This window comes from Oncorhynchus kisutch, linkage group LG18 (genome assembly GCF_002021735.2).
Source record: "Oncorhynchus kisutch isolate 150728-3 linkage group LG18, Okis_V2, whole genome shotgun sequence".
Taxonomy (NCBI): domain Eukaryota; kingdom Metazoa; phylum Chordata; class Actinopteri; order Salmoniformes; family Salmonidae; genus Oncorhynchus; species Oncorhynchus kisutch.
Window position 1 is genome coordinate 77,287,549 of NC_034191.2, and position 16,127 is coordinate 77,303,675.

Here is a 16,127-nt window from a genome sequence, read left to right on the forward strand (position 1 = left end):
AACCGTAAGGCTCTCCAGAGGGTAGTGAGGTCTGCACAACGCATCACCGGGGGCAAACTACCTGCCCTCCAGGACACCTACACCACCCGATGTCACAGGAAGGCCATAAAGATCATCAAGGACAACAACCACCCGAGCCACTGCCTGTTCACCCCGCTATCATACAGAAGGCGAGGTCAGTACAGGTGCATCAAAGCAGGGACCGAGAGACTGAAAAACAGCTTCTATCTCAAGTCCATCAGACTGTTAAACAGCCATCACTAACATTGAGTGGCTGCTGCCAACACACTGACTCAACTCCAGCCACTTTAATAATGGAAAAATTGATGTATCACTAGCCACTAAAAAATGCCACTTAATATAATGTTTACATACTCTACATTACTCATCTCATATGTATATACTGTACTCTATACCATATAGTGCACCATGCCATCTTTATGTAATACATGTATCACTAACAGACATCGGTCAATTAGTAAAAAAAATCTGAAATAGAACAGACATTTCGGTTAATTGCTCAGCACTAAGAACCATGCACAATGCATTTCCACTGATAATGACCAACTTCTGGTAGCAGGAATTCTAGAACATGAACACAGGTCTCATGAACAATCTCTCAAGCACAAGTCCACGTGCTAGTGAGTAGCCAGCTAAACGTTGTATTTAAAGTCTAGCCAATGTTGGCAGTTGATGTTACTCTTCAATAACACAAACATCAAATCGGGGTGGAGTAAAATTTAGGTTTATTCAAAGCAGACAAGTCATGCTTGGAAGTAGATGGTATAAGTTCATGCTCCCCTGTCCTCAGTCATTCTCTCCAGTGAACAAAGGAACAGGAAGTAGTTTATAACCCCGCCCTAGCCTGTGGTTGACCAATTAGAAATCCTTGCAATAAAACTGGGCCAATGGCCAAATAACAAGTATCCTATTTCAGGCTCACTGTATAGACAAATTCCTCCCATGGCTCTGACCCATTGCTAATTTAATACCCTATTGCAGAAAAATTTCTCTTTCCATTGATTGTTAGTGCTCTATTGACTATTAGTCCTCTTGACCTTTAGTGCTCGATTGACTATTAGTCCTCTTGACCTTTAGTGCTCGATTGACTATTAGTCCTCTTGACCTTTAGTGCTCGATTGACTATTAGTGCTCGATTGACTATTAGTCCTCTTGACCTTTAGTGCTCTATTGACTATTAGTCCTCTTGACCTTTAGTACTCGATTGACTATTAGTCCTCTTGACCTTTAGTGCTCTATTGACTATTAGTCCTCTTGACCTTTAGTACTCGATTGACTATTAGTCCTCTTGACCTTTAGTACTCGATTGACTATTAGTCCTCTTGACCTTTAGTCCTCCTGACCTTTAGTACTCGATTGACTATTAGTCCTCTTGACCTTTAGTACTCGATTGACTATTAGTCCTCTTGAACTTTAGTACTCGATTGACTATTAGTCCTCTGTCTCTGCGTTGTGTATTTATCTTCAAATTATTATTCTACCAACTTGGATCTATTTGCTTGCTAACAAGGTAGAACAGTTGAACTGTTATGAATACACCCTCTTGCCCATCTCCAACTGTTTGAACAACACGGCCTGTTCATTTTGTTTAGATGTTGAAATCCGAAATGGCCTACCTGGAAAAAGATGATGCTTATTTCTCAGAATGAGAACGAGTTGCCAATTCCTCATGTATAAATTGATATTTGTATGCTTTATTGCACATTCTATAAAACACAGGCTAAACAGTCTGGGGGCTAAAATGCTGCTAGCAGTACCACAATGCCGTGCGCGACAAACAACATTAATAATCCACAGTGATGTTCGTTGATACTCCCGTCTTAGTCGGCTCTGTTCTCAATGTGGGGAGTTAAGAAAGGGTACGTTCTCCTCTATTACAGTAAAATAATGTGTCCATATGACCGATCTCTTTTTTTTAAATGTCGGACCAAACATCAAAATATAAATAGCGAGTTGAAACTGCTTGTTGTCAGAGAGGAAGAAGTGATCTTTCGGTCTCGTTGTTGTGAGTGGCAGGGGGAGGAGGGGCTTGGTGTCTGTGCGAATGGTAGGCGTGGGCGGTATACAGTCCATTCGAAAGGTATCCAGACCCCTTGACTTTTTCCATACTTTGTTGCGGTACAGCCTTGTTTTAAAATTGAGGGGTACAAATCTTTTATTTTTATATTTTTTATATATATATATATATATTTTTACATCTACACACAATACTCCATAATGACAAAGCAGAAACAAATGTATTAAAAATAAACTGATATCACATTTCCATATAGGCCGTCATTGTAAATAAGAATTTGTTCTTAACCTTTTTGCGACGAGCAATCCCGGATCCGGGAGCGTAATCATAGCCTCAAACGAATTAATATAACGCAGCGGACATTAATACCCCTAGAAACTTTTCCTATTCATGAAAATCGCAAATGAAATGAAATAAATATATTCAAACACAAGCTTAGCCTTTTGTTAACAACACTGTCATCTCAGATTTTCAAAATATGCGTTACAGCCAACGCTAGACAAGCATTTGTGTAAGTTTATCATGGCGTTATGCTATGCTAGGCTCTGCTGGCAGCAGGCAACATTTTCACGAAAATAAGAAAAGCAACCAAATTAAATCATTTCCCTTTGAAGAACTTCAGATGCTTTCACTCAGGAGACTCCCAGTTAGATAGCAAATGTTCCTTTTTTCCCAAAATATTATTTTTGTAGGCGAAATAGCTCCCGTTTCTTCATCATGCTTGGCTGAGAAATCAACCGGAAAATGCTACAACTATAAAAAAAAAATTGCTCCATAATATCGACAAACACAGCAAACGTTGTTTAGGATCCATCCTCAAGGTGTTTTTAACATATATATTCGATAATATATCCGTCGAGGCAATTGGTTTCTCATAAGAAGCGATTGGAAAAATGGCTACCTCAGTATTTTATGCAAGATTTTTTGCGGGAGATACCATGTGACCACATGCTATATATGGTCCCTTACGGCTATTCTTCAATGGAAATGCGTAAAAAGACGTCACAATGCTGTAGACACCTTGGGGAATACGTGGAAAACGTAAGCTCATTCGTAGCTCATTCACAGCCATATAAGGAGTCATTGGCATGAGGCGGTTTCAAAAAATGCGGCGCTTCCTGGTTGGATTTTTATCTGGGTTTCGCCTGTAACATCAGTTATGTGGCACTCACAGACAATATCTTTGCAGTTTTGGAAACGTCAGAGTGTTTTCTTTCCAAAGCTGTCAATTATATGCATAGTCGAGCATCTTTTCGTGACAAAATATCTTGTTTAAAACGGGAACGTTTTTTTATCCAAAAATGAAAATACTGCCCCCTAGTTAGAAGATAACTGGCTTGCCTAGATAAACAAAGGTTACACATAAGTATTCAGACCCTTTACTCAGTACTTGAAGCATCTTTGGTAGCGATTACAGCCTCGAGTCCCCCCCCCCCCCCCCCCCCCCAAGAAAATATAAATAACACGTGGCTGGTCACTGCACCATACACAGCTACGGGTGGGGAAAAAAAGAGGGAGCCTGATAGAGAAAGGAGAGGCCACTTCCCGGCATACAGCCAAGAGGCCGCCATGACTGAGGGCAAGGAAATGAGGGGGAAAGAGCAAGGAGACGAGGATGTATGTATGAGACGAGGATATCAGTAGAAGGGATTGCTGCCTGCCAGGCGGCAGGTCGAGCAGGGCTCAGTCACGCATGAATGAGTCCCTGCCTGGCAGGCCCAAGCTTTGCTCTACTCTGAGTGCAGCTAAGGCCCTAGAGTGGTGCTGTAGTGGAAGAATGAGAGGGGATACTCGCGACTTGGCAAGCATGGGGAGCCTGGCGTGTTGAATCAATTTGGCATTGTCTGGATGGATGGCTATATATTTGCTTCTCACAAGAGAGAGTCACGTCTTCGCCGGTGGCAGTCTCCAGGTTGAAACATTTCTCACAGAAGTCACCGGGGTCACTGATGCCAGGAGAGGTGTGACGACTAATGAAAACCTTTAATTGACTAAATTAATGTTACTATGTGAGTTAATTGTCATATTTGGATTGTTTCAAGAGTTCATAAAGAGCTATGAATGTTGATGTGTTTCATTGTACTGTACGTGCTATGGATGTTGATGTGTTTCATTGTACTGTAGGTGCTATGGATGTTTGTTTCATTGTACTGTAGGTGCTATGGATGTTTGTTTCATTGTACTGTGTGTATGAATGAATGAAAAATGTATTTCCGTGTATTTCCGTGTCAAATCGCCAACCCATCCCTTATGGGATTAATTGACACAAAGTGAATTATTGTAACGTTTGTTTGTGTGTTTTTGTCTGGTTAATCATGAGTCTCCATCTTTTACACGAACAGACTGCACATAATAAGCTTGTTCAGTTTCTGCCATCATAATAATATCATCAGTGTATAAAAGGATACTTAGCATTTCATCATACCTTACTCATCTGTTATTTTACCAGGTAAGTTGACTGAGAACACATTCTCAGTTGCAGCAACAACCTGGGGAATAGTTACAGGGGATGAATGAGCCAATTGTAAACTGTGGTTATTAGGTGACCATGATGGTTTGAGGGCCAGATTGGGAATTTAGCCAGGACACCGGGGTTAACACGCCTACTCTTACGATAAGTGCCATGGGATCTTTAATGATCGCAGAGAGTCAGGACACCGGTGTAACGTCCCATCTGAAAGATGGTACCCTACACAGGGCATTGTCCCTAATCACTGCCCTCAGGATCTTTTTTTTTAGACTAGAGGAAATAGTGCCTCCTACTGGCCCTCCAACACCACTTCTAGCAGCATTTGGTCTCCCATCCAGGGACTCACCAGGACCAACCCTGCTTAGCTTCAGAAGCAAGCCAACAGTGGTATGCAGGGTGGTATGCTGCTGGCATGCAATATCGAACTGTTTAATTTATTTAGCTATGGATGGTGTTTCATTGCACTGTAAGTGCTATGGATGTTGTGTTACAAAGACTGTTATTCTTTTCGTCAGACATTCCTTGCTTTATTATTCAGTGAAATGTCCAATGGCTAAAATGTTATTCACAATATACATATCCTATATTATAGGTCTCAAACTGTGCATCTTTGATTTAACTTAATCATTTAATGCTAAGACATCGATTGCAAGATATTAGCTCGTTGTCCCTTGGCCTCTTAATGACGGTAAACTTAGACGCGTACATCTTATCGTATTGTGAGTAGTGACGCATGCCTTGCTCCCTAGGCTGTACCCAAAGGATACGATTATGGGCCTATAGTATTCACATAGTAATGGAGTTGGATGGATGGAAGGTAGTTTATTATTGTTATTCTTCCACATTTTTCACACATCTACATAATGGAGACCTCTCATCGTCAGTCGATGGGGATTTCCACCAACCTACATAATGGTTGGATATAAATGGTCATTTATCCAGTCCATTTATCCAGTTGATGGGGATTTTCTATTACGCTACAGTGCTGCCCAGACCTCTGGGACTGGGCTATATGTGGGCCATTACTACCTTCCCCAGACCTAGAGGACAAGGCTCTCTGTGGGCCCTGCCCTTAGTACCCGATCCTGACCAAGGGACTAGGCTATATCTGGGCCATGCCCTTACTACTTTACCCAGGGCTAGGGGACTAGGCTATATGTGGGTCCTTACCCAGGGCTAGTGAACAAGGCTATATGTTGGTCCTTACTACCTGACCCAGGACTAGGGGACTGGGCTATGTGTGGGTCCTTACTACCTTACCCAGGGCGAGGGGACTGGGCTATGTGTGGGTCCTTACTACCTTACCCAGGGCTAGGGGACTAGGCTATATGTGGGTCCTTGCGAGGGGACTAGGCTATATGTGGGTCCTTACTACCTGACACCAGGGCTAGGGGACTAGGCTATATGTGGGTCCTTGCGAGGGGACTAGGCTATATGTGGGTCCTTACTACCTGACCCAGGGCTAGGGGAATAGGCTATATGTGGGTCCTTACCCAGGGCTAGTGAACAAGGCTATATGTGGGTCCTTACTACCTGACCCAGGACTAGGGGACTGGGCTATGTGTGGGTCCTTACTACCTTACCCAGGGCTAGGGGACTAGGCTATATGTGGGTCCTTACTACCTGACCCAGGGCTAGGGGACTAGGCTATATGTGGGTCCTTACCCGGGGCTAGGGGACTAGGCTATATGTGGGTCCTTACTACCTGACCCAGGGCTAGGAGACTGGGCTATGTGTGGGTCCTTACTACCTTACCCAGGGCTAGGGGACTAGGCTCTATGTGGGTCCTTACCCGGGGTGAGGGGACTAGGCTATGTGTGGGTCCTTACTACCTGACCCAGGGCTAGGGGACTGGGCTATGTGTGGGTCCTTACTACCTGACCCAGGGCTAGGGGACTAGGCTATATGTGGGTCCTTACCCGGGGCTAGGGGACTAGGCTATATGTGGGTCCTTATTACCTTACCCCTAACACCTACCCCTCTGTTGTTTTTTTTAGTGAGGCTGGGACTGCCTCATTGCCACAGTTCCGCTGAGTGGTTTATTTTTTTCTCTCTCGACACGATTGAGATTAACAGTAGGGGGAGCCATTTTAGGAAATTAATTAGGAAATAATTCCAATTATACCTCGAGTTGATATTTTGTCATGAGAGCTGTTGTTACCGGGCAGCTTTTGTTGACTTTCATTGACTGTAATTCACTCTGTATGAGAACTGCTGCTAAACAACTTCAATGTAAATGTAGTAATCTACTTGGGTGTAGTCTGCACATGTAGCTTGTTTTATCCAGCCAAGCTCTTTATACACTTGATTCAGCTGATCAAAGTCCATGTGGTCAGGTGATGAGCTGACACATATCCAACATCCTCTTTTAGGGACAGAAACAGACTGGTGTGACTGACCAGCCAGCCACTACCCCTAAAGTCACTCTTATAAGACTGGTCTGAGATCAGATGAGACACGGTGTGTTGTTTTCGTGTAGCCGTAGTCGCTGTGTCTGTGATTCATTTTCCAAGCGGGCAGTGAGTTACCCCCCCAGATCCAGAATAGGAACAGGCTGTGACTGAGACAACTTGTCCCAACCCTGTCTGTCTCTGTCTGTCACACCCATCCTGCTGTTCTGGCAGACACTGAAACATGACAGACTAGTCTCGTCTCAACACTGTTAGCCTAAATGATTTAATCTCTTTCCTCAGTTTATCTTCAATGATCACTGATGGGCGACAGGTTTGGAACCTAGATTTCCATCATAGTGCCTTGACATGCCATGTTGGTTCAGAGCAGTGCTGTTTAACTTAATTACAACATTTCTCATGTTTTATGATAGGAGGGGAAGCAAGGAAGTTCAGGTCTATTGGGCTCTAGAGCCAAGGTGTCTTTCCCATGACCATAAATATACACTGGAGTTGCTTACCAAGACAACAGTGAATGTTCCGGAGTGGCCTAGTTACAATTTTGACTTAAATATTCTTGTCTAGAAATGATCAACAACCAACTTGAGAGAAATTGAAGAATTTGTATGATAATGTGCATATATTGTACAATCCAGGTTTGCAAAGCTCTTACATGCTGATCTGCAAAATACATTTACACATGTTATTTAGTCATTCCATCCAAACTGCTCACGAGGGTCTGCTTAGCCAGGAACTAAAATAGAACTTGGTCTTATTGTTATCATGTATTTTATGTGGTACTTTTTTACCCCTTTTTCTCCCCAATTTTGTGATCTCCAATTGGTAGTTAGTCTTGGCCCATCGCTGCAACTCCTGTACGGTCTCGGGAACGGCGACGGTCGAGAGTTATTCGTCCTCTGAAACACGACACTGCTCGCTTAACCCGGATGCCAGCCGAAACCAATGTGTCGGTGAAACACCGTGTCAGCGTGCATGTGCACGGGCCGCCACAGGAGTTGCTAGAGTGCGATGGGACAAGGACATCCCGGGCCGGCTCCCCTAATCTGAACGACGCTGGGCCGATTGTGCGCTGCCTCATGGGTCTCCCTGTCGCTGGATCTTTGTACATAAAAAATCTAAAAAACTCATTTTTCAACCACTCCACAAATTTCTTGTTAAAAAACCATTGTCTTGCCAAGTCGTTTAGGACATCTACTTTGTGCATGACACAAGTCATTTTTCCAACAGTTGTTTACAGACAGATTATTTCACTTGTAATTCACTGTATCACAATTCCAGTGGGTCAGAAGTTTACATACACGAAGTTGGCTATGCCTTTATACAGCTTGGAAAATTCCAGAAAATGATGTCATGGCTTTAAAGCTTCTGATAGGCTAATTGACATCATTTGAGTCAATTGGAAGTGTACCTGTGGATGTATTTCAAGGCCTACCTTCAAATGTAGTGCCTCTTTGCTTGACATCATGGGAAAATCTAAAGAAATCAGCCAAGATCACCTCAGAAAAAATATTGGACACCTCCACAAGTTTGGTTCATCCTTGGAAGCAATTGCCAAACGCCTGAAGGTACCACGTTCATCTGTACAAACAATAGTACGCAAGTATATACACCATGGGACCACGCAGCCGTCATACCGCTCAGGAAGGAGACGCGTTCTGTCTCCTAGAGATGAACGTACTTTGGTGCGAAAAGTGCAAGTCAATCCCAGAACAACAGCAAAGGACCTTTTGAAGATGCTGGAGGAAACAGGTACAAAAGTATCTATATGCACAGTAAAACGAGTCCTATATCGAAATTACCTGAAAGGCCGCTCAGCAAGGAAGAAGCCACTGGTCCAAAACCGTCATTAAAAAAGCCAGACTACGGTTTGCAACTGCACATGGGGACAAAGATCGTACTTTTTAGAGAAATGTCCTCTGGTCTGATGATTAAAAAAAAAATTTGAACTGTTTGGCCATAATGACCATCGTTATGTTTGGAGGAAAAAGGGGGAGGCTTGCAAGTCGAAAAACACCATCCCGACCGTGAAGCACGGAGGTGGCAGCATCATGTTGTGGGGGTACTTTGCTGCAGGAGAGGGACTGGTGCACTTCACAAAATAGATGGCATCATGAGGTAGGACAATTATGTGGATATATTCAAGCAACATCTCAAGACATCAGTTAGGAAGTTAAAGCTTGGTTGCAAATGGGTCTTCCAAATGGACAATGTCCCCAAGCATACTTCCAAAGTTGTGGCAAAATGGCTTAAGGACAACAAAGTCAAGGTATTGGAGTGGCCATCACAATGCCCTGACCTCATTCCTATAGAACATTTGTGGGCAGAACTGAAAAAGTGGGTGTGAGCAAGGAGGTCTACAAACCTGACTCAGTTACACCAGCTTTGTCAGGAGGAATGGGACAAAATTCACCCAAGTTGTTGTGGAAGGCTACCCGGAACGTTTGAGCAAAGTTTAACAATTTTAGGGCAATGCTACCAAATACTAATTGAGTGTATGTAAGTGTCTGACCCACTGGGAATGTGATGAAAGAAATAAAAGCTGAAATAAATAATTCTCTCTTTTTTTAGAATATTATTCTGACATTTCACATTCTTGAAATAAAGTGATAACTTACCTAAAACAGGATTTTTTTTTGTTGCTAGGATTAAATATCTGGAATTGTGAAAAACTGAGTTTAAATGTATTTAAACTTCTGACTTCAACTGTAGCTAAATGTCCATGAATGTTTCGTATGTGTTTCGACCTGTCCCCAAATTAATATAGTTTCACCCTGTGTATCCTGATCGCGTCTTTTGAGTAAATGAACTAACAATGAAAAAGCAAGGTATTTTTGATGTAGCTACATTTCCTTATGTTTTTTTTGCTAGAAGTTACTATTTTAACTTGCTACCAGGTTAAAAACTAAACCAGACGGAGCACTCTGCTGTTTGTGAATGAGGGAATCTGATTTATCAAGATGATAGAAAATATTTATTATCTGTGTGGAGAAGTGCAAACTGAAGCACAGCCATTTTACATTCATGAAATTACAATAGACGTGGTAAAGAGTTCAATGGAACGCAGACTGTGGGGGTTCAAAGAAGGACGCCGGAAGGGCACACCATTCAACAAATCGGATCTAACACAGTGGATTACCGTCAAATCTGTCACGATTGGTGTACAGTCGTGGCCAAAAGTTGAATGACACATTCATTTTCACAAAGTCAGCTGCCTCAGTTTGTATGATATGCAATATGCATATGCTCTAGAATGTTATGAAGAGTGATCAGATAAATTGCAGTTAAATGCAAAGTCCCTCTTTGCCATGCAAATAAACTGAATCACCAACACAAACATTTCCACTGCTTTTCAGCCCTGCCACAAAAGGAGCAGCTGACATGTCAGTGATTCTCTCGTTAACACAGGTGTGAGTGTTGACGAGGACAAGGCTCTGTCATGCTGATTGCGTTTGAGTAACAGACTGGAAGCTTCAAAAGGAGCGTGGTGCTTGGAATCATTGTTCTTCCTCTATCAAACATGGTTACCTGCAAGGAAACACGTGCCGTCGTCATTGCTTTGCACGAAAAGGGCTTCACAGGCAAGGATTTGCTGCTAGTAAGATTGCACCTAAATCAACCATTTATCGGATTATCAAGAACTTCAAGGAGAGCGGTTCAGTTGTTGTGAAGAAGGCTTCAGGGCGCCCAAGAAAGTCCAGCAATCGCCAGGACCGTCTCCTAAAGTTGATTCAGCTGCGGGATCGGGGCACCAGCAGTACATAGCTTGCTCAGGAATGGCAGCAGGCAGGTGTGAGTGCATCTGCACGCACAGTGAGGTGAAGACTTTTGGAGGATGGCCTGGTGTCAGGAAGGGCAGCAAAGAAGCCTCTTCTCTCCAGGGAAACATCAGGGACAGACTGATATTCTGCAAAAGAGAAACTTCTCCCAACCATCCAGGAACAATGCCTTTTCCAGCATGATGGAGCACCTTGCAATAAGGCAAAAGTGATAACTAAGTGGCTGCTGGGTCCATGGCCAGGAAACTCCCCATTAGCTGCTGCCTTGGCAACAGCTAATGGGGTTCCATAGTAAATACAAAAACAAAATATAGAACAGTACATCATAACATTATTACACCCCTACATATCTAGAATACAAAATGTATAATACATATATAATTATACTCATTTTTTACCTCAACATAGTGTGAAACAATAGCTTACATATAGGCTCATTTTCCTGGGGGGCAATGCGGAGACTCTGGATCTTTCCCTGACACATTTCCATCGCATTTCAATCATTTTGGTTGAGTTCCCTTGACCGCTGTACCACATCTGCACTGAGAGTGAAACACATTAGGAACACCTGCTCTTTCCATGACACAGATTGACCATGTGAATTCAGGTCAAGGCCATGCTCCCTTATTGGTGTCACCTGTTAAATCCACTTCAATCAAGTAAAAAAAATGTAGTGTTGCATGCACAAGTACAGTGAAATGCCTTTCTTGCAATCAATGTAGATGATTAGGGTGGAGACTGGTTAAATAACTGTATATATCCCTCCCCCCTTTCACTAACAACCATACCATTAGACTAGGAACTTGACTGGACTCTATGTAAATTGGAAACCGTATATCTTGAGGCTGCATTTTGTTGTAGCTGGGGATTTTAACAAAGCATATTTGAGAACAAGGCTACATAAATTCTATCAGCATTTTTTTTAAATTTTTTTTTTACCATTATTTTACTAGGCAAGTCAGTTAAGAACAAATTCTTATTTTCAATGACGGCCTAGGAACAGTGGGTTAACTGCCTGTTCAAGGGCAGAACGACAGATTTTGTACCTTGTCAGCTCGGGGATTTGAACTTGCAACCTTTCGGTTACTAGTCCAATGCTCTAACCACTAGGCTACACTGCCACCCCGGCATATTGATTGCACTACGCAACCAGTGCTACTCTAACTTATGCGATGCATACAACCCCCCCCCCCCCCCCCCCCCCCCTTGCTCCCACTGCCTTATTGGCAGAAACTCAAACATGATGTAGCAGTGACGATTATAACGCTGGTCTGACCAATCAGAAACCACTCTTCAAGATTGTTTTGATCAGGCGGACTGGAATATGTTCCGGTCAGCCTCAGAGAACATCATCGACCTATACACTGACTCGGTGAGTGAGTTTATAAAGAAGTGCATTGGAGATACTCACTGTACTCACTGTGACTAAAACCTACCCTAAGCAGAAACCCTAGATGGATGGTGGCATTCGCGCAAAACTGAAAGCGCAAACCACCGCATTTGACTATGTAAAGGGGTCTAGAAACTTGGGTGAATATAAACAGTGTAGTTATTCCCTCCGCAAGGCAATCAAACAAGCGAAATGCTGGTACAGGCACAAGTTGGAGTCGCAATTTGACGGCTCAGACACAAGACATATGTGGCGGGGTCTACAGGAAATCACGGACTACGTCACGCTTCCAGACAAACTAAACACCTTATTTGCCTGCTTTGAGGATAATACAATGCCACCGTCGCGGCTCGCTAACAAGGACTGCACCCCCCCCCCCCTCCTTCTCAGTGGCTGACGTGAACAAAGCATTTAAACGTGTTAACCCTCGTAAGGCTGCTGACCCTCAACGCTGGGGCCCCACAAGGGTGCATGCTCACCCCTCTCAGGTACTCCCTGTTCACCCACAACTGCGTGGCCATGCATGCCTCCAACTCAATCATCAAGTTTGCAGACGACACAACAGTAGTGAGGTTGATTACCAACAACGACGAGACGGCCTACAGGGAGGAGGTTGTGGTGTGAGGAAAACAACCTCTCACTCAATGTCAACAAAACAAAAGAGATGATCGTGGACTTCAGGAAACAGCAGAGGGAGCACCCCCGTATCCACATCGACGTGACAGTAGTGGAGAGGGTAGTAAGTGTTAAGTTCCTCGGCGTTCACCTCACAGACAAACTGAAATGGTCCACCATCAGACAGTGTGGCGAAGAAGGCGCAACAACGCCTCTTCAACCTAAGGAGGCTGAAGAAATTTGGCTTGTCACCCAAAACCCTGACAAACCTTTACAGATGCACAATCGAGAGCATCCTGTCGGGCTGTATCACAAACTACCTGCCCTCCATGATACCTAGAGCACCCAATGTCACAGGAAGGTCAAAAAGATCATCAAGGACAACAACCACCTGAGCCACTGCCTGTTCACACCGCTACCATCCAGAAGGTTAGGTCAGTACAGGTGCATCAAAGCTGGGACCGAGAGATTGAAAAACAGCTTCTATCTCAAGGCCGTCAGACTGCTAAACAGCAATCACTAACTCAGAGAGGCTGCTGCCTACATTGAGACCCAATCACTGGTCACTTTAATACATTGATCACTAGTCACTGTAAACAATGCGCTTTAATAATGTTTACATATCTTACAGTATTACATGTGATATGAGTAATGTATGTATTTTATACCATCTATTGCACCTTCCCTATGCCGCTCAGCCATCGCTCATCCATATAAACGCATCCATATAAACCAAATGACTTCACAGATCTTCTTTGTGAAGGCTTTAAACACGGTTTCCCATGCTTGTTCAATGAATCATAAACAATTAATGAACATGCACCCGTGGAACGGTCGTTAAGACACTAACAGCTTACAGACGGTAGGCAATTAAGGTCACAGTTATGAACATTTAGGACACTAAAGAGGCCTTCCTACTGACTGAAAAACACCAAAAGAAAGATGCCCAGCGTCCCTGCTCATCTGCGTGAACGTGCCTTAGGCATGCTGCAAGGAGGCATGAGGACTGCAGATGTGGCCAGGGCCATAAATTGCAATGTCCGTATTGTGAGACGGCAGCGCTACAGGGAGACAGGACGGACAGCTGATCGTCCTCGCAGTGGAAGACCACGTGTAACAACACCTGCACAGGATCGGTACATCCGAACATCACACAGGTACAGGATGGCAACAACAACTGCCCGAGTTACACCAGGAACGCACAAGAGTTGAGAGAGGCTGAACTGAGGGCTTTTAGGCCTGTTGTAAGGCAGGTCCTCATCAGACATCTCCGGCAATCGAGGTGGAGGGTCCGTCATGGTCTGGGGCGGTGTGTCACAGCATCATCGGACTGAGCTTGTTGTCATTGCAGGCAATCTCAAAGGTGTGCGTTACAGGGAAGACATCCTCCTCCCTCATGTGGTACCCTTCCTGCAGGCTTATCCTGACATGACCCCCCCAGCATGACAATTCCACCAGCCATACTGCTCGTTCCGTGCAAGATTTCCTGCAAGACCGGAATATCAGTGTTCTGCCATGGCCAGCGAAGAGCCCGGATCTCAATCCCATTGAGCATAGGGCCATTCCCCCCAGAAATGTCCGGGAACTTGCATGTGCCTTGGTGGAAGAGTGGGGTAACATCTCACAGCAAGAACTGACAAATCTGGTGCAGTCCATGAGGAGATGCACTGCAGTTCTTAATGCAGCTGGTGGCCACACCAGATACTGACTGTTACTTTTGATTTTGATCCCCCCCCCCCCTTGTTCAGGGACACATTATTCCATTTCTGTTAGTCACATGTCTGTGGAACTTGTTCAGTTTATGTCTCAGTTGTTGAATCTTGTTATGTTCTTTTGAATATTTACTCATGTTAAGTTTGCTGAAAATAAATGCAATTGACAGTGAGAGGATGTTTCTTTTTTTGCTGAGTTTACTTAATTTGTACATATCTTTCACCCTTTTTTAGATTTGTGTGTATTTGGTAGTTGTTGGGGAATTGTTAGATTACTTATTAGATATTACTGTTGGAACTAGAAGCACAGTCATTTCCCTACGCTCGCATTAACATCTGCTAACCATGTGTATGTGACCAATACAATTTTGTTTGATTTTGAACCTTTTAGCAGAGGTAGAGAGATGTTTTTCATCTGCAAGTGCCCTGTCTGCAAAAAGGCTGAGCAAGGAAGCTGGCTTAGAGGCAGTGAGCCCACGGGTGGTGAGGTGGATCACCTTGGAGACCAGCTAACATTGTTGAAGACTTGTTTATTGTAGCAAACTGGGCTGAGTTTTTTTTGTTTTGCACTGTAGCTATTTATCTGTTGTTTTTAGCTGTAAACTCACTCAGAACACGTATCGTGTACACACACACCCACGCTGTTATGTGATATTGCACTCTGGTATTTTATCATACGCTTTGTTGAGTTTCTTTTTGTAGGGTAGAAATCATTCTGGAGTCATTTTTTTGGGGGGGTATTAATTAGAGGTCGACCGATTTTATAATTTTTGATATCCGATACCGATTTTATTGGAGGACCAAAAAATGCTGATTTGACGATTTTTAACATGCCTATTTAAAAAATAATAATGACAATTACAACAATACTGAATGAACAATGAACACTTTTTTATTTTAACTTAATATAAAACATAAATCAATCAATTTGGTCTCAAATAAATAATGAAACATGTTCAATTTGGTTTAAATTTGGCAAAAACCCAGTGCTGGAGAAGAAAGTAAAAGTGCAATATGTGCCATGTAAAAAAAAAAGCTAACGTTTCAGTTCCTTGCTCAGAACATGAGAACATATGAAAGCTGGTGGTTCCTTTTAACATGGGTCTTCAATATTCCCAGGTAGGACGTTTTAGGTTGTAGTTATTATAGGACTATTTCTACCATGTGTTTTTCATAGACCTTTGACTATTGGATGTTCTTATTGGCACTATAGTACTGCCAGCCTAATCTCTGGAGTTGATAGGCTTGAAGTCATAAACAGAGCTGTGCTTCAAGTATTGCTAGGAGCTGCTGGCAAACGCAGGAAAGTGCTGTTTGAATGAATGCTTATGAGCCTGCTGCTGCCTACCACCACTCAGTCAGATTGCTATATCAAATCATAGACTTGATTATAATATAATAAACACACAGAAATACGAGTCTTAGGTCATTAATATGGTCGAATCTGCAAACTATCATTTCGAAAACAAAACGTTTATTCTTTCAGTGAAATATGGAACAGTTCCGTATTTTATCGAACGGGCGGCAACCCGAAGTCTAAATATTGCTGTTACATTGCACAACCTTCAATGTTATGTCATAATTATATAAAATTCTGGCAAATTAATTAGTCTTTGTTAGGAAGAAATGGTCTTCACACAGTTTGCAATGAGCCAGGCGGCCCAAACTGCTGCATATACCCTGACTCTGCTTACACTAAACGCAAGAGAAGTGAC

General features: G+C 43.2%; 1 protein-coding gene across 3 annotated transcripts in view; it reads left to right on the plus strand.

The window, feature by feature from the left end:
* The window catches only part of LOC109880013 (TGF-beta receptor type-1-like), an 87,391-nt gene that overhangs the window by 24,384 nt on the left and 46,880 nt on the right, over positions 1–16,127 (plus strand). The window lies entirely within an intron of this gene.